The 15,884-nt window shown below is 48.3% G+C and overlaps 2 non-coding genes across 2 annotated transcripts; both read left to right on the forward strand.

Annotated features, from left to right (window-relative positions):
* Positions 1 to 305: 305 nt before the first annotated feature.
* LOC111754275 (small nucleolar RNA SNORA2/SNORA34 family) lies at positions 306 to 442 on the forward strand. The gene has a single exon (XR_002788968.1). It is a non-coding gene; the product is annotated as a small nucleolar RNA SNORA2/SNORA34 family (small nucleolar RNA).
* A 10,307-nt stretch (positions 443 to 10,749) lies between these two features.
* LOC111754276 (small nucleolar RNA SNORA2/SNORA34 family) lies at positions 10,750 to 10,886 on the forward strand. The gene has a single exon (XR_002788970.1). It is a non-coding gene; the product is annotated as a small nucleolar RNA SNORA2/SNORA34 family (small nucleolar RNA).
* The last annotated feature ends 4,998 nt before the right edge of the window (positions 10,887 to 15,884 follow it).

Here is a 15,884-nt window from a genome sequence, read left to right on the forward strand (position 1 = left end):
CACCCAAATATTGGATGACTCCACTTATTTGAAATTTCCAAAATAACAAACCTATCGAGACAGAAGACAGATTCTTCATGAGCTGGTAAAGCCAGGCACAGTGCTGCATGGCTGGAGTCCCAGAACTCAGTAGGCTGGGACAGGAAGATCACTGCAAATTCAAGGCCTGCCTAAGCTACACGGTGGGTTCAAGACCAGTCTGGACTACGTAGTGAGATCCTGTCTCATTAAAAAAAAAAAGTGTACAACCATTATACAAAACATTACTGAATTGTACACTTTACATGGTTAGGTTTTGGATATGTCTGGCCCTGGATCAAGGCCGGTAGCTTCCTGATGCTGCTGGTTTCAAGCAGACGCCTAAAGAGATGTCTTTCTATGGTCTGTTGGCCATCTCAGAACTTGGGCAGTGACATGGTCAATTCATTAGAAAGAAACAGCTTGAAGCAACCTCCCCACCCCGTGAGCGGCTGTGAGCATGGCAGGCTTCAGTGGCCCAGGACGGGAGCCTCCGGTGTTCCCTGCCATGCTGGGACCTGGAGCACTGGGAACCAAGCAACCCCTCCCCCTGCCTGTCTTATTTTGTTGAACTTCAATATACATGAGGCTATGGACAGCTATTTTGAGGAGAATAAATTAGTGACTTCCCTATTGTCTGGTTTTGAAGACCTAAAACGCCTGCCTCATTCTATTCAGATCAGTTTTATACTATGTTGTCTTATATGAATTCTCTGTATGCAAAGACATGGACAACTATTTGGAAGAAAACAAGAGACAATATGATAGACAGTGAAGATCTCAAGTCATCTAGCTTTGAAGTTTATATCTCTTACATTGCTTTCTTATGTCCTATTTTGTTCTATTTTGTTGTGCTTAATTTTACCCCTTTATTTTAAAAATAAAAACAAAACAAAACAAACAAAAGTTGTGGGCATGTAAGTTGCATCTTAATAAAGCTCTTATTAAAAAAAGATGTTGCCTGGGTATGTAAATACATACCTGAAATCCCTGCTGCTCAGGAGGCTGAGGCAGGAAGGTCTCGCCGTGAGGTCTGGTGAATTTTCCACTACAAATGCCCCACCTAAAGCGTCCACCTGCCTGGGCCCCAGAAAACCCAGCCTGACCCTTGTGGCTGTGTTGTGCCAGGCCCTGGAGGAGCCCAGCCCGTACCCCGTCCTGTGGTGTAACCTTCTCCACCTTGAGGTCCTGCTCCCGCTCCATGTCCCCTGCACCAGGGTCTGGGCCCCAGGGTGCCCCGGGGTGTGCAGGGCGCCTGGTTGGCCTTCCTCTCTCCTCCCTCCCCCCTCCCCTTCCCCTCTGTCCTCCAGTTTCTCCTGCCTCCTCCCCGGTTCCTCCTCCCTCTCCTCTCGTGCTCCTTGGCGTGGACCTGTGCCCTCCTGTCTGCACGTGTATGTAGGGCAGGCAGGTGAGAACTCGAAGGGCAGTCATTCTAAGGTGAGTTTATTTGCTTCGCGTGGAAGCTGAGGCAAACATTTTAGTCAGGCGGAATAGCTCTGACAGAAGTTATGAAGCCACATGACGTCTAAGAGGACCTAATCCTTAGAAGCCGAAACTTGAAGGTGTTTCAAATATTTTTCGCAGCCACTATGTCACTACATAAACACACTTTTGGAAAAAGATTATGTTGCCGTAATTTAACAACTGATTGCTCCACCTACAGGATGAAAAAAGGAGGTCCTTTGAGGCTGCGTTTTGGAATATTCATTTTGAAACCATCAGCAGCGACTGTCAAGTGTTGAATTCATTAGCTGGTGTCTGTTTGCGTTCTTGAACCTTGCTTAGTGTTCACTGTCTGTATGAGTTCCACTGAATCTCCTTTTTTAAGCCATGTGGATCACACGGCTCCAACACCTACTATTTATGGAAACTCACATTCAGATGAAATTCCAGGCCGACACACGTTTGAATTACGGTTGTCCCGCGCGGGCCGAGTCGCTGGCCCTGCCTCGCAGCCGCGCTGTCTGCCCAGCGGGGGCTTCTTTCAGAGCGGCGGGCCAGGCTCTGCTTGCCAGTGAAGAGCAGGGAGGCCTGCCGCCTGCTGCGGAGTTTTAATCACACGCTGAACGTGTCTAGTTGTGCATTTTCAGCTAAACTGCCTCAAACATGACTCAAGACATATATGTTTGTGCAACGAGCTGTGCGCAATCTGCTTGAGAAGTTGGGTTTTATCACCCGCTGTTATATTTGCAAACAAAGACAAATGTCGCTTTAGGAAGTGATTGTAACTGGGGAAAGAGTACGGATGTGATTTTTCATAGTTTTAAACCTCAGCTTCTCTGCTTTTGGGTAGTAAACTTAAATTTGTAAAAAATAGGGGGCTGAGGATTTAGCTCAGCGGCATAAGCGCCTGCCTTGCAAGTGTGCAGCCGTGAGTTCGATCCCTGGTACGGATAAAAACGAAAAAGACAAAAAAAAATTTGAAAAAAATGTATATTTTGTGGCTTCCGTTTTCTGTTCCTGCTCCCTGATCCGTGCCTTTTGCCCTTTGCATCTCTGCAGAACAGCAGGGGCCGAGGCTCTTCTGGAACCTTCCTGCCCGGAGCCCGGCAGGAGCTGCTGTCAGCCCCTCGGCTACTGCTGTGAAGTCCAAGGGGCAGGCGGACGTCCACAGGTGACGACGCAGGGTGAGACTGGTCAAATGGGTCAATCCTGAAAGGAAACGGTCACCAGGGAGGGGACAGGGGCCCTCAGCAGATGCAAAGAGAGAAAGCGAGCAGGGAGTGAGATGCTGGTGTGGATACCCAGACACACAGATGCAAGCACACGCGAGTGCATGCGTGTGTTTATGTGTGAGTGGAGGTAACAAGCCCACCCAGCCCCCCAGCCCTGGTGGTGTCGCAGGTGATTCCTGGCTGGGGCGGCTAACACACGACATAAAGTTGGAGCATGTTCTTGTGGGCAAAGGGAAGCCTCAGAGTTGTGGGGACGTGTTCAAAGGACACGGAAGCCAGGCGAGGGGCCCTCCCCAGCCCAGCGGGGACCAATTTAAACCTCAAAGTGATGGTAATAGACTCAGGCGTGGCGGTGCCTGCCAGGAATCCCAGCCTCTCAAGAGGCCAAGTCGGGAGATCCCAAGCTCGAGGGAGCTGGACAATTTGGCAAGATCTGGTCTCAGACCATAAAAACTTCATTCGAGGGGGTGAGGCTGCAGCTCTGGAGGGTGCTCGGTGCCTGCCTGGGATACACAAAGCCCTGGGTCCAATCTTCAGTACCATAAAATCAACAACTGATTGCAATAACTAAACAGTACCTAGGCAGCTCTGGGGTTTGAACCCAGGGCCTTTGCGCTGAGCTACATCCCTGGCTGTTTTTTATTTCGAAGCAGGGTCACTCTAAGTTGCTAAGCTGCCCAGACTAGGCTTCAAAGTGCCACGGCCTTCCGGTGTGCTGGGATGACGGTGCCTCCTCACAGCTGGTCACCTGCTTTTTAAATCAAAAACACGCCAAACAAACAAGCATAAATCCCTGCAGAAATCATGGCACTAAGCGGGTTGCAGCCCAAGAGCCAGGCAAGCAGCCCGCAGGCTGCCCGATCTGAAGGCCGGGATGGGCCACTCAGGTTTCCTGCCCTCTGCATGCCCGAGAGGGACTGGGACCTTGCAAATCAATCTTGGCAAGGAGGTAAATGGGCAGTTTTGGAATCCACAAATAATGAGAACTTACCGCATTTGTGGACGGACTTTCCCTGTCTGACCAGCAGTAGTGTTGCTCTGAATGTGCGCGTCCGAGCCTTTGTGTGGCTGTTTGCATCCTTTGTGGAAGCTGGGAGCGAGATGACCAGGCCACTCAGCAAGTTTGGGTTTACCTTTCTAAGAAGCTGCCGGCCTTGCCCACAGTGACCGCTCAGCCCCGTCAGCAGTGTCTTAGGCTTGGTTTCTCCTTGTCCTGACCAACACCCCTTCTTGCCTTTTTTATCAGAGTCCTTCTAGTGAGTGACATTTCCTAATGATTCTGAGTTCCTTTTCATGTGCTTATCAATCATTGAGGTATCTTTCCTGGTAAAATGTTTGTTAACATATTTACATTTTGCTCCTTTTTAGTTATGCTCAGGTAATTGCCTTATTATTTTGGAGTTAGTTCTTTATGTGTCCTGGATACGAGGTCCTTGTCAGGTAGGTAGTTTGCAAATATCATCCTAGTAGTTTGATTTCATTTCTCTATGGTGTTTTATGGGGCACGAAGGTTTTGAATTTTTATTGAGCCCAGTTTGCCGGTTGTTCTTCTGGTCTGAACTGGAGGTTGGTGGATCTGAGAATACTTTCCCTCATGAAACTTTTTTCCTGTAAAGTTATATTCTTTATCTTTTAATGTCCGCTAACTCCAGTAGGCTATCGGGTTCACCACGGGAGGCAAAACTTCTCCTAGGTTATGACACGTCAGTAAAGATGCGGACTTCACTTAACTCTGTTTCCAGGAAATGCACACTTTTACACTTAGAAATGCTGCTTGTAAATATCTGAATGCTTCGTTCTTTTTGCCTTCCTTCCTGTGGGACTTCAGTGACATATTTTACCTATTTTCTGTGTCATTTTCTTTATATTCTTTTTATATGTTTGCTTGTTTCATCTTTTCTCTTCTGCTTTTCCCTGCTTTTAATCAAGTGTTAATCTTCTTTCTGCTTTTACAATTTAGTCTTTATTATTTGAAAAAATGTTTAAATTGTTTTTTTTCTTTGATACTAATCAGCTTTTGGTTACTGTAATAAAATACTTTAGATAATCAAATTATACATAAAAAAGTTTGGTTGCGGGCGTGGTTTTAGAGATGCCTGTGCATGGCTGGGCGGCCTGTTGCTTTCGGGCCTGTGGCCAGCAGGCACATCGTGGTGGTAGAGAAAACCACTCCCCGTGCGGTGGGCATGAAAGAGAGAAGGAGAGGAAGGCTGCCTCAGTCCTGCATCTGAAAGCCACACTGTTGTGGAAAAAGCACGACCAAAAGGGACAGAAGACACGGGTCACTGAGGAGCTGGAAAGCAACTCTTTACCCTGCGCATGGGCCGGTGGAGACTGAGCCCCAAATCACCGCCCTGGCTGGGGGGTAAGCAGGCATTCACATGTCTTGAGCCGGCAGTTGAAAGACTGATGGCAGGCTGCTTTATAACTGGTTACACAGGCTGGGTCATCTGCTGTCAGGCAGACCTGCTCTGGGCTGATGGGTTTCCTACGGTCAGGGGCTCGGTGAGCAGGAAGAATCCGTCGTGGTCTTTGACTGATCCCATCTGTCCTTGCAGCAAGTGAGTGCACACGGATGCACCTTCTGGCTGAGTTAGTCTGTCTTACAAGTTGCAGCTGGCATTGGCATCGCAAGGCTGGTACAGTCTAAATGGGCCGGTCCTGCCTTTCCTGTTCTTAGTATACTGTCGGGCTGTAAGTTTTAAACTTTCTCTTCCTCCACGGGGACCCAAACCTCCCTGTGGCCTACCTCTTGGTTTATACCGCCTGCTAATCACACCAAACTGAGGCAAGCTCTGTCACCCGGGCCCTGGACACACTCCTGACCGACTCTGGCAGACGTGGGTCCCTGAAGGCTTCCCGTGAGTTCCCCTGGTGGCACCAGCTGTCACCTCCAAAGACCTGGCCGTTTCATTCCTGAGCTTCCTTACATCCTGTTCCTCCTGTCTGTCCTTATTTGGCTGAATTGAAGCGTTGAGTTTTAAAAAATCGGTGTTGTGGGGTTACCATCATCTTTGCTTCGAGTCAACAATTTTCTGCTGAGTTTCCCTAATCGGTTGTGTTTTCATTGTTCTCCCCTACTGCCTTTTAAGAATAATTAAAAGTCATACTTGACATGACTTTAAAAACTGATTAGCTATGATCCTGAAGGACGGCTGAGGGACACAATCTTGTAGTGTAAAATAGACGTCACAAGAGACCTCCCTGACGAAGTGACGTCTGGGCGCATCTGAAGGAAGTGACATACCAGGAAGAAACTGCAAGTGTCCCAGGAGCAGGCGCAGGCAGCATGCAAGCCCCAAGTAAGAGAGTGCTAGGCGGCTTGGGGACAGCAGGGACCAACCTGGTGAGAGCAGAGTGATGGGACGCGAAGCCGAGGTCAGAGGGCAGGCGAGGAGTCCAGTCCCACCCAGCCCGGCGGGAGCAGGCGAGGAGTCCAGTCCCACCCGGCCCTGCGGGAGCAGGCGAGGAGTCCAGTTCCACCCGGCCCTGCGGCCCTCGGCCTCGGGAAGGTGCGATGCTGCCGCGACAGAGCTTCTGCAGAGAAGGCCCAAAGCGAGCACCAGCGCTGCGCTGAGAGGTGACTACAGGGACACAGAGCAGGATGAGGAAGCCGCCTGGACGAGAAACCGCTGGAACCCAGCGGACAGAAACGACAGAGCTTGGACACAGTGGTAGCAGGTGACAGTGGACCAATCTGTAAAGTATGTTTGAAGACAGACGCAACTGAATTTCTCCCAAGATCCCATACAGGACGTGGGCAAACGTGGGAGCTCAGGGAGAACTCTGGGGTTTTGAATGAGCGATTTAGAAGGATGTAGTTGTCACAACGGAGCTGGCGAGGACAAGGAGCAAGCTCAGGTTGTTTGGGACTTCAGTTGGGAAATGCTGCTGTACACGGCAGTGGACACCTCTAGTGGTCAGTCGATCGTGGCTATGAGTCTGGGGTTCTGGGCAGTGGCCTGGTCTGGGCCATGGCTACAGCTTTAGGAGTCATCAGTGCATAACATGTGAGTCATGATGCTGAAGTCAGATGGGTGATGAAGTGACGTGGCACTTCTGATTAAGGTGTCTGAAGCCGAACCCTGGGGTGCTGCAGAGCTTAGAGGTCAGCTGTGGTCAGCTGTGAGGCACTAGGGCTGAGGCGGGTGGACCTGGAAGACCAGGGCGACAGGGTGAGGGACTCCAGGGCTCACGCGCGGAGAGCCCCTGCCCACCCTGCCATGCCCTGGTGTAGAAGAACCAGACGGACACCGGGAAGGGGAAAGGCAGGGAAGAGCACCCGACAAGGCCTGGCACCTCACCAAGGCCCCGATGACGGGGACAGCGGCGACTCCTGGTGACTGGCCATGACGGCTGTTCTGCCCGCATCCAGGAGAGTCAGGGAGGATGAAGATGCCGCAAGCTTTACACGGGTTGTGCGGTGGGCAAAACTGAGATCTGCTACAGGGACCCACAGTTTGGTGGCGTCATCGTGTTCCTCAGCCTCCGTGAGGTGCTGACAGACCCGGCAGACGCCATCTGTTCTTGGGCCTCAAAGCCTGCAGGAGAAGACCAGCGCCTCCCGCCTGCAGCCTCGCACCGCCATGCTGGCTCTCATCTGGGTCCGAGCAGGACAAGGCCTGAGAGCCGGAGTCCGACCTCCAGTGTCCCCCAGGGGTACCCCTTGCTCCTCAGGGTGGCAGTGCGGCAGTCGGTGGGCCCTGTAGGAGGAGGGTCCTTCCGTCGGTCGGGGTGCTCGTCCCTTTCTCCCCGCCACAGCGCAGCCCAGACGAAGCACACGTGATGTGCCGTGTGATGGAACCTTGAGTCAGAATGTGGCCAAGGTGCCTCCTCGGGGGTTTGTGGAGGCAATGAAAGGCCAGCGAACACCGGTGCGCCACAGTCCCAGGAGGGAGGAGTCCAGGTGCGGGCTTTGGAGGCAGGCAAAGAAGCCAGGATGAGCTAAGGGACCAGCCGAAGGAGCAGAGTCACGATGAAAACCAAAGAGTGGTTACAGCATGTGGCTTTGAGTCACCACACTGTTGCCTGGTCCTGTTTCCTTGAATCTCAGGTTCCGTCTACTCGGGCTCTGGAAATCTTGCGAAGAGCGGTGGGGTTGAGGCAGCCCACCGGAGAGGCTGAGCCATGAAAGGTGGAGGTCAAATCTTTCACAAGCCCGAGGCCATGACGAATATATGCTCACTTAAATTTTGGTCCTCCTGTAACTCATCCTGCTAGGAAGCACTAGCAATGGCACCAGGGCTGTATTTTGGAAAAGCTAATTATTCTCTTGAAAATAAATGCTTAAACCCACGTAAGAATGTGTCTTCAATGCAAGGAAGAAAAGTGGGGCGAGTGCTCTTTGAGGCTAATTTCAGCTCGGCAGTTTTAGACCTAGAAAGAGATGACTGTTGGCTTCTTCAGACTCTTACTACAGGGCTGGTTCTATTTCTCTCACATTCAGTGTGAATAAAAGGACAGACTTCAAAAGGGCCCCTAATGCAAGTTCTTCCCCCCCGAAGTTCATTCACTTTTGTAAATTGTTGAATAATCACTTCTTCAAGTAGAAGAAATCCACCAACTCCACTTACAGACTTCAGATCTAGACATCTTCCCGTTTTTCTCTGCCCGTCAAAGAGGGAGCAGCCTCTCAGAATTCATGCAGCGTTTCCTAAACCATGCTGTGGATATTTGTTTCCAGACCTACGAAAGCCCCAAACATTATGTTCTGAGTTAGCTCGGTGAGTCTCCTCATGGTGAACACACGTACCACCTCCTTTCCAGCCTGTGGCTCGACGCGGGATTTCTCTGTTCCTTATTCCGTGCAGCTCCACCCTGTCCACGCTCACCAATCCTCATTTAATTCCTTCCCCTGGATGAGGCTTGTGCTGGGTGAGTCCTACCACCAGCCAGGGCGCCTGGTCCGGGTGAAGCAGGTGTGTGCTGTCGGTGCCCGCCTGGGCTCTGGCATCCATACAGGAGGCGGGTGGAAAAGAGTGATTCTGCCCCTCGCCAGTTGACACACGTTCAGCTATACGAGGAGGCCCCCAGTACAGATGGAGACCGCGTCTTTCTGCCTCAGAAGCCCTCTCCAGGCTGTATTAGGAGCTGATCTTTCAGCATTCGTTCAGCCCTCAGCTTTTGACACTTTGGAGTTTATTTCCTTCTCCTTTAATGATTTGTAAATCCATGATGGGTGTTGTCTGGTCTTTCTCTATAGTGTAAACTCTTTAAAGTTAAGATGTAGGTCTCTAATCAATACACGGGCAGTGTATAAGAAACACCTGCTATGGTTAGAGCCCCTTGAGTGCAGGAAACAAAGGTTCTAATTCCCTTCAGCAACACGGGAGACAAATGAAAACCAATCCAAGGGAAGCCAAGCCGTCCGTGGGAGCAGCAGGACCTGCATCAAGATCGGGCTGCAGCCCCACACTAGAGGGTGAAACCAGGTAGGAGCTAGCCTCAAAGTTTCCGTGGAGCAGGGCATCTGGGGGCAGAGAGTAGCGTGTGGTGGTCGCCTGTGGCGAGGAATCACTCAGAGGGACGAGCAAGCGGGTGTCTGTGAAGGCGGCGGGGTTGCTGCTGACACGGCTGCGGTGCAGGCAGCTGCTTGGCCTGGGCTCAGTCTGCAGATCCGCTGCGCCAGGTGGCCCCACCTTCGCTCCCTTCGCCCCCATCTTTCAGTAAAAATCAGGCTCGCCGAGGTGTAGTGTGGAGTGAGATTGTTCTTCTTGGTGTGCGCTGAGCGAGGCGTACACTGTGCAATCCTCACCGTGCTCCAGGTGCAGAGCAATCCCGCCGCCGGCCCAGATGTCCAGGAGTCAGCCCGGCTCCTCCTCAGCCCCCTGCTCTTCTGCCTTCGCTGCCCACGTAGCTGGAATCGTACACTGTGTAGGCTTTTTAGCTGTCAGTTCTTCACCTGAAATGAAGTATTTGACATTGATTTAGTCTACGATGTCCTTCTTTTGTTCTGCACATGTTCCCTTGTACATATGTTCTACCATTTGGTTAGTCATTTACCAACTAAAGAGCACTTAGAGGTCGGGAACCGGCTCAGTTATATAATAATTTCCCAGAATGCAGAATCCAGGAGTCCAATCTCCAGGCCCTTGTGACGCAGAAAGGTTTATTTAGCTCACAGTTTGTGGGAGTTCCGGTCCATAATCAGCTGGCTCCGAGGCAGAGTAGTGTGGCAGAAGACAGCAAAAGAAACAGGAGAAGAATGAAGGAGCCAGAGAGCCGTCCTCTTCCCTCCTTACACACCTGACCTGGAGCGGGTGCAGCACTCACACCCGGCCTCAGCACCGCACAGACTCTAGAAGCTGCTCCCATGACTGCTGCATGAGGCTCTGGGGGGGCATCTAGACACAAACCGCAGTGATGTGGAACATTTTAAGCCAAACCAAACAGAAAAGGGAAGACTGTTTGCACTGAGGAGGTAAGAAGGCAGCATTTAATCTTTACACCAGGGGGCTGCTGTGGGATAAGTTTTAAAAGGCAACAGCTCTGAATTTAGGAAGAGTTTAGTTCATACAGAATTTAGAAGTGGGAGGTACAAAGCAAGTGACAAAACATTACATAATTGGTTACGTACATTGAGTCATATATTGACAGGCAGGCCGGTCTTGAAACAAAGGCATTGTTTATCATAATACAGAAACACTCAGGGAACAAGGGGAGAGGACCCTTACAGGGTGAGCACAGTTACAGGCATTCTCATCACACAGGAGCCTTCTGGGGAGGAGCCCCTGAGTTAGCCCGGGACGCCTTAGGCACAGACAATCACCAACTCAGTGCTCATCAGAGGCGTGCAGCTGGGCTGTAGCGGGAACAGCAGGACAGAAGCTTGGTCAGAGACTTCTCATTCATCATGACATATCTGTGTTTGCCATCTTACAATGTGTTCCTGCATTACAGTTGTGCCCCAGCAATAACAGGAGGGAAATCTTTTATGTGACAATCCTAGGCTGGAGATGGCAAGGAAGTTGCCAGTTTCTTTCACAAGAAATGCCTAAAAAGCCTGCTTTTCTCGCCAGAGGAATGGGTGATACAGAAGAGTCCAGAAAGAGCTGTCCTGGACCTGGATCAAGGCCGGCAGCTTCCTGACGCTGCTGGTTTCAAGCAGGCGCCTAAAGAGATGTCTTTCTATGGTCTGTTGGCCATCTCAGAACTTGGGCAGTGACACGGTCAATTCATTAGAAAGAAACAGCTTGAAGCAACCTCCCCACCCTGTGAGCAGCTGTGAGCATGGCAGGCTTCAGTGGCCCAGGACGGGAGCCTCCGGTGTTTACTGGGACCCGCGCCATGCTGGGACCTGGAGCACCGCACCGGGAACCAAGCAACCCCTCCCCCCCGCCTGTCTTATTTTGTTGAACTTCAATATACATGAGGGTATGGACAGCTATTTTGAGGAGAACGAATTAGTGACTTCCTTATTGTCTGGTTTTGAAGACCTAAAACGCCTGCCTCATTCTGTTCGGATGTTTTATACTATGTTGTTTTGTATGAATTCTCTGTATGCGAAGACATGGACAAATATTTGGAAGAAAACAAGAGACAATATGATAGATAGTGAAGATCTCAGGTGGTCTAGCTTTGAAATTTGTATCTCTTACATTGCTTTCTTATGTCCTATTTTGTTCTGTTTTGTTGTGCTTAATTTTACTCCCGTTAAAATAAAAATAAAAAAAATTAAATTAAAAAAAAAGACAGAACGAACTGTCAATGTTCTCTGGCCAAGGAGCGCTGGGAGTATCCGCAGCTGGACAAGTGCGCTCATCCCTCGTTGCAGCAGATTGGTGTTTGTGTTAGGTGATGGTGAAGATTTAAAGAAGTAGAGCTCTGATCCCTGCTCTAAGTCAAATACCATCAGGAAGCAGAGGTGAGCCTACCACTGGTTGTCTTGGTCAGTGTTATCTAGGAGAGGGCACTTTGGGATGAGCAAAGCTGTAATTGCCAAAGAAGCAACAGCCACTTCACAGTCGTTTGGTGTCTTCACACTGTGTATCCCACTCGGTGACTTGGCGACGACGACTTTGTGTTCAGGCACGATTGATCGTGGTGTCGTCTGTTTTTGTTCTGACCATCAGGATCATGGGGAGGCCTTGCCTTATGCTCATGTTCTCTGAAATTATTTTAACAGGAGAACATCAAGGCCTAGCTGTGTCAGCTCAGCTTCCAGGGACACCAAGATCTCCTTGATAGCACTGGACTGTTTTGAGGATGGTGAGATTCTGTCAGATGCCTTTGTCATTCTCAAACTACAGTGGCAAAGAGCGTGGGCTGCAGAGTCAGGCAAATTGGGTTTGAGCCCATTCTGTTCCTCAGTGGGACCTGGGTTACGTCAGCTAACTTCACTGTGCCTCAGTGCCCACGGTGGGTATGACAGTGGTTGCTTCATCAAGAGAGAAATGATTCAGGATAACAAGACTGGATTGGGCCCCTTTGACACCAAGTGTCCTATCAGCTATAAATTATTTATTTCACTTTTATTATTTCTAGCCTGCTTATTTCCAACCCTTTTTAAAAAAATTATCTCACCTTGTTATCTAATTTCTCCAGCTTTTCAAAAAGACAACTGGTTCTATGTATAATCAGTAAAAGAAAATTCAGTCATTTTAATGTTATTAAGAATTTAATCTAAGACAGTTATTACCTTAAGGCACCACAGACTCATTAAGATGTTACAAATTTTTTAAAAATAATATTCAGAAATAAATGTAAGTCTGATAATCTAAGAAGAGTTTACAGAATGGGAACCACTCTGTAGGAGTCTAGCTCTAATTGAGATGGGTGTGACCTCTTTGGCGCCTTCTTTTGTATCAAGGTACCTCAAACCAAGGTAACTTCCTTCAACAGCTATTCTATCAAGATCTGCATATTTAGTGGACCTGGGAGTTTCCAGGCACCAAATGATGCTGTTGGGTTTTTTCTTTCATTGTTTTTTGGTACTGTGTATTGAATCCAGGAAAGACTGAGCTCCATCCCCAGGAATTAAAAAGTTTTTTTTTTTTTTTTTTAATTTAGAGGCAGCATCTTGCTAAGTTGCCTGGGCTGGCCTCAAACTTGTGATCTTCCTACTCCAGCAAGGCAGGAGGAGCTGAAGGCATGGCCAACTGGCCCTACAAGTGGTCAAGATCTGTCAATCATGGAATTCCAGGACACATGCCCCAAAAGTGCTATCTTTAGTTCTTTTGAGACCTCAAGCAGGTTTTTTTCTGTTTTTTAAAAAATTTTATTTTAAAGAACATAAAATTAAACATAAAAAAGAACAAAACAGAACATAAGAAAACAATGTAAGAGACACAGATTTCAAAGCAAGACAACTGGAGATCTTCACTGTCTATCACATTGTCTCTTGTTTTCTTCCAAATAATTGTCCATAGCTTCACACACAGTGAATTCATACAAAACAACATAGTATAAAACTGATCAGAACAGGATGATGAAGGCATTTTAGGTCTTTAAAATCAGACAATAAGGAAGTCAACAATAGCTGTCATACTCTCTTATTCTCTTCAAAATAGCTGTGCATAGTTTCATGTATGTTGAAATAAAACAAAACAGACTAAAATCACTCTGAACAAATAATAACAGTATTGCTGGATTTCACATCATGGTGCTACAGAATCAGCACTAGGTACCTTAGTGTCTCTTTTTCTTCAAAGTAGTTGTTCATTTCATTGTGCATTATACAATCAGTTCTCAAAAACTGTTTAGAAGTTCTATGCATGCATGAGTCTCTACATGTATATCTATCCTTTCTGTATTAGAGGGAAAAACAAAACAAAACAAGACAAAACAAAACCAATTCCTAGAAAAACATGAAATGAAAAAGACATATAAAACCACAATAGAAGGTGATCTACAATGGTTACTATGTCTCTTGTTATCTTCAATAGAATTGTCTATATCATCAGGCATAGTATAACTGAATATAGCGGTACATAACAATATTAATAAAAACAAAACATTGGAGACACTATAAGACTTCAAAAGCAGGTAGTAATCAAACCAGAGTGGGTATCCTAGTGAATCCTTGTCATCTTCCCAGTATTTGCCTATATTCTCAGACTTGATACTATCAATCATAACCGATTTGAATAAAATCAGTCAAGACAAAGCAGTGATCTAATAAACCAGATTCAAATAAGATCAGTCATAATAAGACACTGTAAGTTATACAGGGCTTCAGATTAAGTTAACAGGAAATTAAGGATGGTTACCGTAGTATATCCTGCTATTTTTGGAATAGCTGTCTGTGCCCTCAAATCTAGTACAAGTAGACTGGAACAGAATAAAATCAAACTAAACAGAATAAGAACAATGTGGATTTAAATCCTGATACACTATTAGCAATGTCCTCTGCCTTCCTTTTTTAGACAGTTCCTCCCCTTTCACTTTCACAGGGTGCATTGTACATTCTGGGTCCCACTAACTCCTTTAGTTTTTAAATTAGGGGGGCAACCAAGGAGGTTTTTGTTTTTGTCTTTTCGAGACAGGGTTTCTCTATGCAGTTCAGGCTGGACTTGAAGTCACTATGTAGCTCAGGTTGACCTTGAACTCCCAGCAACTTCTCCTGCCTCAGCCTCCTGAGTGCTGGAATTATGCCACCACACCTGGCTTCCAGAAGTTTTTGACACCATGCCTAGACCTGATTGTCAGCCTGCGGGGTAGGAAATACAAAAGACTGGTGGCCACAATGCTGGGGTGTCACTGTTACCTCTTTCAAGTTGCCCACCCTGTGCTTTGCCTGGTGTATTTTTCTTACCTTTAATTGGTAGAGAATTTAATTTTCTTTTCTATTTTTACACATGTAAAACCTCGCTACCATTATTGTGCTTATTTTGATCAATTCTTTGCTCAGGACAAGAACCTGGAAACAATTTCTAAGAGTCCCCAGCACCTCAGAACCCAGTAATAGCTTGAGTAGTGGGTATTACAGGTATGTGCTACCATGCTTGTATCTTTCATTTTTATCGGTAAGAAAACTGAGGCAGTAAGAAACCACTGGGGCCAGACATGTTAAGAAAAATGTGACCACGGATACTTGTAGTTACAGAAGGTTCTGGTGAACCCACAGCCTCCCCAAAGAGCTGCTCTACACCCTGGTTTATGAAATACATGCAATCACTGCTTTGAATTACGGTTTAATAACTGTAAAGAACCAAAACTCTCCCAGGAAGGCCTATAGTTTTGTCGAGCATTTTTACTTCAACAAATTCTCTAGTAGAAAGATGTATAAGAAATAAAAGTGTAATTATTTGCCTAGCCTCCAATCCTGACAGTTGCATATTGAAGAAGTATTAAGGATGGATGTTTCTGCGATTAGAGGAGGAAATATTCATCCCTTTAGAGACTGGGTGCACAGGACAATCCATCTGTCCTGCTTACATCTGACCTGTGTTTGAGATCATTTAACGTTCTCTCCTTACAATACAATAACGTATTGTAAGGTCTGTAAAACTGCCATGCCTTGATAATCTCACTATTACACTACATTAATGATTAGGCTGAAGCTATAAACTATACTGTATTTATATGTTAGCTGTTTTGTTTACGAACTGAATCAAAGTCAGCTTCTTCCAGCCTGCTATCTGTGCTTAACTGCCATTTCCTGAGCCCTGTCAACAACTATTATTCCTCTGGGTCACCCTGATTATTTTGCATCTGAAAAACTATTGTGTGGGTTTGTTTTCGTTGATGTTCTGTTCCTGTGTGTGTTCAGAGTTGCTAATCCGACTGCCAAAGGAGGACAGGACAGTCTCTTTGTGCAGAATCCGCAGCTCATAAAGTCCACCCGTGCCGTGCACCGTGCGTGTCTTCTGGTCTCAGCTCCGGGTGCCTCTGGGGTCACCTCCGTTCCGCAGGGGCTGCCCGAGAGAGAGGAAGGCCGGTGGGCAGCACTGACGCGGCCAGGCGGCCCTGGCCCCCTGCGTGTCGCGGGCCTGCAGGCCCAGTCCTCAGGCGGCCGTCACAGCCTCACCGCGGGGCTCGGGTCCAGGCGGGTCCAGGCGCGCGGCCTCCATCCCGGCGCTGCTCCCGACATCTCCCGGCCGTGCGGAGGGGACTCCGGGGGACGGCGGGTGGCCCCGGGCTCCGCATCCCGGTCCGCGCCGCCATTTCCAGCCGCGTGTGGGCCTGGCCTGGCCAGGCCGCCTGGAGCGCGACCCCGACGGGCTTTCCTCCCTCGAAGACAGCCGAGGCCGG

The sequence above is a fragment of the Cavia porcellus genome, unplaced genomic scaffold, assembly GCF_034190915.1.
Source record: "Cavia porcellus strain 051 isolate PalLab524CR breed Dunkin Hartley unplaced genomic scaffold, mCavPor4.1 scaffold_8, whole genome shotgun sequence".
Classification (NCBI taxonomy): Eukaryota; Metazoa; Chordata; class Mammalia; order Rodentia; family Caviidae; genus Cavia; species Cavia porcellus.